Consider the following 6,531-nt stretch of genomic DNA (forward strand, 5'->3'; position numbering starts at 1 on the left):
TGGAAACATCGGCATCTTTCACCCTCAGCTGGTGATAACCGGAACGCAGATCAATCTTCGAAAATACTGAAGCTCCCTACAACTGGTCAAATAAATCTTCAATCCTCGGGAGTGGGTATTTGTTCTTCACTGTAACCATGTTCAACTCCCGGTAATCAATGCAAATCCTCATCGTACCATCCTTCTTCTTCACAAACAATATTGGCGCACCCCATGGTGAAAAGCTCGGGCGAATGGACTCCTTGTCATGAAGTTCCTAAATCTGATTCTTAAGTTCTGCCATCTCTGTCGGCGCTAATCGGTACGGTGCTTTGGAGATCGGAGCCGTTCCTGGCATAAGCTTAATAGAAAACTCCACCTCTCGCTCGGGTGGCATACCAGAGACGTCATCAGGAAACACGTCTAGAAAATCCCTAACAATTGGGACATCGGAGGTTGACTGACTGGGTGGTTCGGGAACGGATATAAAAGTTGCCAAAAACGCTCCACACCCTCTATGCATGAGCTTCCTAGCCTTGACACAAGATATCAAACGCAGTAAATGAATGTATCTGTCTGGCTCAAATAAGAACTGCTCCATCCCAGGCGGTCGGACTAGAACAGATCTCCGCTGGAAGTCGATCAAAACTTGGTTACTTAATAGCTAGTCCATCCCCAGAATGATGTCGAACTCTGGCATCGGCAGTACGATCAGATCCGCATAAACAAGATTGCCATGAAGCTCGAGGTCTATGTCTCGGATCACATTGGTAGCTACCATTTCCTCACCAGAAGGCAATACTACTGAATAGGCTATATCTAGCCTAATGGTCTTGACCTTAAGAAAATTAGCAAAGGTCTCTGAAATGAACGAATGAGTAGCCCCTGAATCTATCAAGGGTTTCGTTGCTGAACCCACTATAAAAATCCTCCCTGAAAGGTTGGAACGTCAAGCTGAACCCAATAAGCACAAGAACTAACCTATAGACATGCGAAGGTCGAAGTTCTTCTAACCTAATTCCCGAAAGTATCACTGATTAGTGCATGCAATCCTATCGCAATTCTAAGTTCAAAATCTCAACCCAAAACATTAATTCCCAAAACATTGAATTTCGAATATTAACTTAAATTTAAGATACCTGTCATGAGCATGGTGTCTGGGTTCGTCTCCGCTGCATGGAGAGCAAAGACTCTTCCTTGGTAGGCAGACTCCTCTTGGGCATTGCTGCAGCAAGTGGTCTGGACTACCACACTTGTAACACTTCCCTGAACCATACATACACGCTCCAGCATGGCGGCGTGTGCACCTAGGGCAGACTGGGTGCTTAAAAGTCCTCGGGACTTCGCGTCCCCGCTGCTGCTGCTGTCCTTTGTTTCTGGGTGGGCCGTGGAAAGGCCTCTTACTTTGATGCTGCTGCTGTTGAGGAGGAGGGCGGTGCGGTACTGGAACTGGTCGCTTGCCCTGGCGGTCTCTGTCACTATCATGCTGATCCTGCTCTGCAGCTAGAGCTCTGGAGACAGCGACGTCATAATTAGTAGGGCCAGCTACCCTAACATCACGGCGCAAGATCGGCCATAGACCATCCAGAAAGTGTCTCAACTTTGCTCCCGCATCATTGGAAATTAGGGGCACAAAATGGCAACCCCTCTCAAACTTACGGATGAACTCCGTAACAGTCATACCTCGGTGAAGCGCGTCCAGCTCAGAGTAGCCAAGTTCAGGGCTACGGATGCTCCTTCCCACCATAAGTGGGCATCTCCTCTGAATAGATTTGTCGCACAACGGACCCTATCCTCGTCTCTAAGCTCCATGAACTCGAAGATAACCTCAAGGGACTTAATCCAGCCCTCGGCAATCATGAGATCTGCAGTCCCTGAAAACTCCTTCGGTCGCATCTTCATGAACCGCTCATAGGTAGCCTCAGGCGTTGTCGGCCTGGTTGCCACAACATTGTTCCCCGCAAACTATGCGAAGAACTGAGTCATCCCAGCTAACATCTGGGTATTCATGTCTGGTGGAGGGGGTGGAGGTACATTCCTCTCCTGCCTCTGATTCACGCCGTCCTCCTGGTGAGGTTCATCATCTCTCGTGCGCTCAAGAATATGTCTAGGAGGAATACTGTTCCATACATAACCCATACGTAACTAACATGCATAATCTCTATCATTTCTTTAAATTTAAATAAATACTGCGTAATCATAATCTGAACATAAAACATTTCATGAAAACAAACTGTTAAAATATTTCATGCTTTAAATGAATGCGTAAACGTAAAACTTACAGACCGAAGACGTGACTTCGTGAGCTTCTCGATATCAGTAGTAGTACGACCCTTTACAAGAACATAGGCTCTGATACCAACTGTAGAGGCCCGTATTTCGTACTTTAAAATTTGCAAAAAAATTTAAAATTTTCTCTTTAAATAAATAAAATGCCTCATTCATAAAATATACTGATAAAAAGATTCAATGTTTAAAGTAGCAGTGGAAGTAAATATTTGTTTCAAAGCAAAGACTTAAGATGATTCATCGTGATAAAATGAGTTTGCATAAAATATTAAATAAACTGATAAATAAGGTCCTCGGGTTCCTACTACTGCCGAACCAAGATGGCTCACTGGTTCCCGCCCTCGGCCCCGACCTCATCAGTACCTACAACAATCAAGTCTAGTGAGTCTAAAGACTCAGCATGCATATATCTTAGATAACAAGTAAATATATCATAAAATTTCATGCCGTGTAAAGATATATATCGTAAAGCGTAACGTGAAAATATCTTGTCATGAGTAATTATAAATACACGCATAACTGAAAAATCGTACGTAAAATGTTTGCTCAATAGAGCCCTATCATGAAATAGCATATCATAATTTTCTGTTGAGAATATATTCTACGCAAGTGGCCCATAACATGAACTGAATCTTCTGATCAGACTAAACCACAGTATACAGGGCGGTAGAGATCATCACAGCCCTTGGACTGGATATCCGTACCCATACATGAACATGAACCGGTCAGTAGCCACCGGATGAAGTAATAATCCCATAAGCTGCAATCTCATGAGTGTGAAGTGGCCACAAGCAATATCGCATATATCTCAAAAATGAACTTTTATATTTTTATGCACGTAATATAATTAAATATCCTGTTTTATTTTATCGAATGAGTTGGATCATTCCCAGGCTCGCTGCGACCTAATTAGAACATTAATAACATGCAAATAACTTGACTTGACTATGCAAATAACTTAACTTGACCAACGCTTCAAAATCGAACTAAAAACGAGACTATTACGGCCACCAAACTAAAAATTTAACCATGACTCTGTACCAACCCTAACCAACATCGAAACATCATTTATTCATGGTTAAAATACACCTAAAGTACTGGAAAATAATTACCAAGGTCTGTAATACACGAAAATTATGCATGGAGGCCGAAATCATGAAACGCTCTTTCGAGAGTTACTTTGGCACATTGCACCGTAAATTGTTGTACGACCTCTAAACTTAACCAAATCACAAACGGCCAAAAACATGACCTTTCTAACTCAAATCAGGTACTGTACAATTCAAGGCCATAGGCTAAAAGCCAACCAAGAACTCAAACGCGCCTCTGAACCGAAGCACAAAACTGCTGTAAAAAATTATAGCAGCAGCTGTTGCGCTTCCTTGCTTCATTTTCGAGACTATCTGCCATTGTGGATTGAACCACCAACCAGAGCCTCTTCCCAACATCCTAAGGCATGGCTTGGACCATGGCTAATGGCTACAAGGCAACCACAAACCAAGCAATTCCATAGGACAACGCCAAGCTCCACTCGAGAACCATGTGATGTACGTGGGTGTGTTGCTTGTTCTTGCTGTCATATATCTTTCTAGTGGCCATATGATCGACCATGGCTAGATCTAGACATCAAGAGGTATGGTATGAACCATGGCTAAGGCCAGAAGCCAACCAAGATTCACACCAGACCACATAAGACCGAAACCACTCACACACACGAAAATCAGAAAACAGCCACCGTGGGACACTTGCGTTGTTTGGTTTTAAAACTGAGGGGACCATGAAACAAGCCATGAAAGGGCATCATGGTCACGCCTAGACATGCCAAGGAGAGGTTCGAACCATGGCTACATCCCCTAGGGCAGCCAAGATCAGAACACTCGCCTTCGACAAGCAAGAATCCGAATTTGAGACTCGAAATGGAAGCTGCTGAAGTTTCTGTCAAAACGTGCTGCGGGGGGGTGGGGGGAGGGAGTGAAATAAATGTACAAACACCTTCCTAGCACACCCTATATCATGTATATAAGCATCCTTGAGCCCTTGGAAATCGAGCCAACCCTGAAACCATAAACACAAGCAGAAACCGTGATGTGCATGTGGGTGCCGAAAAATTCTTTGAAGATTTTCTAAAATGGTGTTGTCTTGATTTTCGGTTTTTGCCAAAAAAAAAATCATGATCATGTAATGTTTAAAAACTTAATATGACTTGATTGAATAGCAAGAGAAAATATACACATGCCTTGGATTTGTTTGAAATGAAAACAAATCGATTACGACTACTCGGCGCGAAGGAGATAGAGTTTTTTTCTTTTCTCACTTTCTCTCTTGTTTTTCCTAGCTTTCTCAAGTTTTTTATCTTGCTGAAATGCTCTGAAATTTTCGGTGGAATGGAGAGGGAAATGTCTAGGAGATGAATGAGGAAGTTTGCAAGATAAAAAGGAGGAAATGAATCTTTCTATCCTTGTGTTTGGTAGATAAAGAATGAAGTGTGATTTGATATTATTTGATTGAAGGATGATTTGATAGAGGTGATGGCCGATTCTTGCTTATCAAATAAGGGTAGATAATTGCTTAATTAATAATTTTAGTTTATTAAAAGGTGAGGGATTATTATGTCAAGAAAAGGATTAAGGAGAGATGTCAATGAAAATGAGTTGTCAAACTTTTAAATCCTTTGAGGTGGGGTGGCCGAAAATTGCTATTAAAATGGGGTAAAATATTGCTTAATTATTGAATTTTAAATATTTAAAGTTTTATCTTCCCATTAGGTATTTTAGTGAATTATTAAATTAGTTTAGGATGGTAATTGTCTTGCATGCATGGCTAATTCTTTAAATTAAATTACTAACATTTTAAGTTGAAATTTATTAATTAAAATAAGCCTAGATTAACTTATCTCAATCAGTCACATATTTTAATTTAGGCTTTTTAATTAAATTATTGGACATAAGGAATTTATTTACTACTTATCTCAAGTTAATTAAATAATTCCTTAAACATTCTTTTACATTAAAATAACTTATTCTTGAACTTAAATAAATTTTAGGAATGTTTTATTAATATTAAATTTTATCTCAATACTCCGACTCCAGTCCGGCCTCACTTATTTAACTGAAAGATTAAAATAAACTTATGCGATTTAAAATAAGTTAATCATGACTAAACAACTTTAAATTTGCAACATCTGCAGACATCAGGGATACTTTGCCATAGTTTGTCCACAGTGAGGTTCTCAACGATCCCAGGGAGCAGAATCATCTGGATCAGTGGCTCAGACTAATAGACGATCATTTGCTGTTCACTCTTTCCAGCCAGCACCTGCCCAGTGACAGCCGAGACCAGGAGGAAGCCAGATTGTTAGCAAACCTCCGAGACAGCATGCCAGAGTATTTGCATTGACTGAAGAACAGGCCCAGGAAGCACCTGATGATGTAGTTGCACGTAACTGTTCTCTTTGTGGTTACCCTGTTTATGTATTGATTGATACAGGTGCATCTCATACATTTATCTCTTAGCGATTTGATTTGATACATGATTTGCCTGTTGAGTCATTATCTGCTGTAGTATCTGTCTTTTCACCTCTGGGGAGAGGTCTTATATCAGTTAATTCTGTTAGACATTGTATGCTGCAGCATGATGGTCATGAGATAGAGTTAGATTGTATTGTACTCGATTTGTCTGATTTTGACTGCATTATCGGTATTGATATGCTGACCAAGTACAGAGCTACCGTAGATTGTTTCCAGAAAGTTGTAAGATTCTGACCTAAGATGGCTGATGAATGGAAATTTTACGGTAAAGTTTCCAGAGCTCGGATTCCTTTGATATATGCGTTGTCCATGACTCGATTATTACAGAAAGGAGCAGAGGGATTCCTTGTGTATTCAGTATATGTACTGAAATCGAGCCCTTCATTGGCAGATTTGCTAGTGGTATGTGAGTTTGCTGATGTCTTTCCAAATGAGATTCCGGGTTTGCCTCCAGTCCGAGAGATAGAATTCAGTATTGAATGATACCAGGTATTGTCCCTATTTCTAAAACTCCATACAGAATGACAGCGATTGAGCTGAAAGAATTGAAAGATCAATTAGAAGATTTACTGGCCAAGGGTTACATCAGACCGAGTGTTTCTCCTTGGGGTGCTCCAGTACTATTTGTCAGAAAGAAAGACGGTTCAATGGGACTCTGCATTGATTATCGGCAACTGAACAAGGCTACGATAAAAAATAAATATACTTTGCCACGTATCGATGATTTATTTGATCA

The sequence above is a fragment of the Primulina eburnea genome, chromosome 9, assembly GCF_022965805.1.
Source record: "Primulina eburnea isolate SZY01 chromosome 9, ASM2296580v1, whole genome shotgun sequence".
NCBI classification, from domain to species: domain Eukaryota; kingdom Viridiplantae; phylum Streptophyta; class Magnoliopsida; order Lamiales; family Gesneriaceae; genus Primulina; species Primulina eburnea.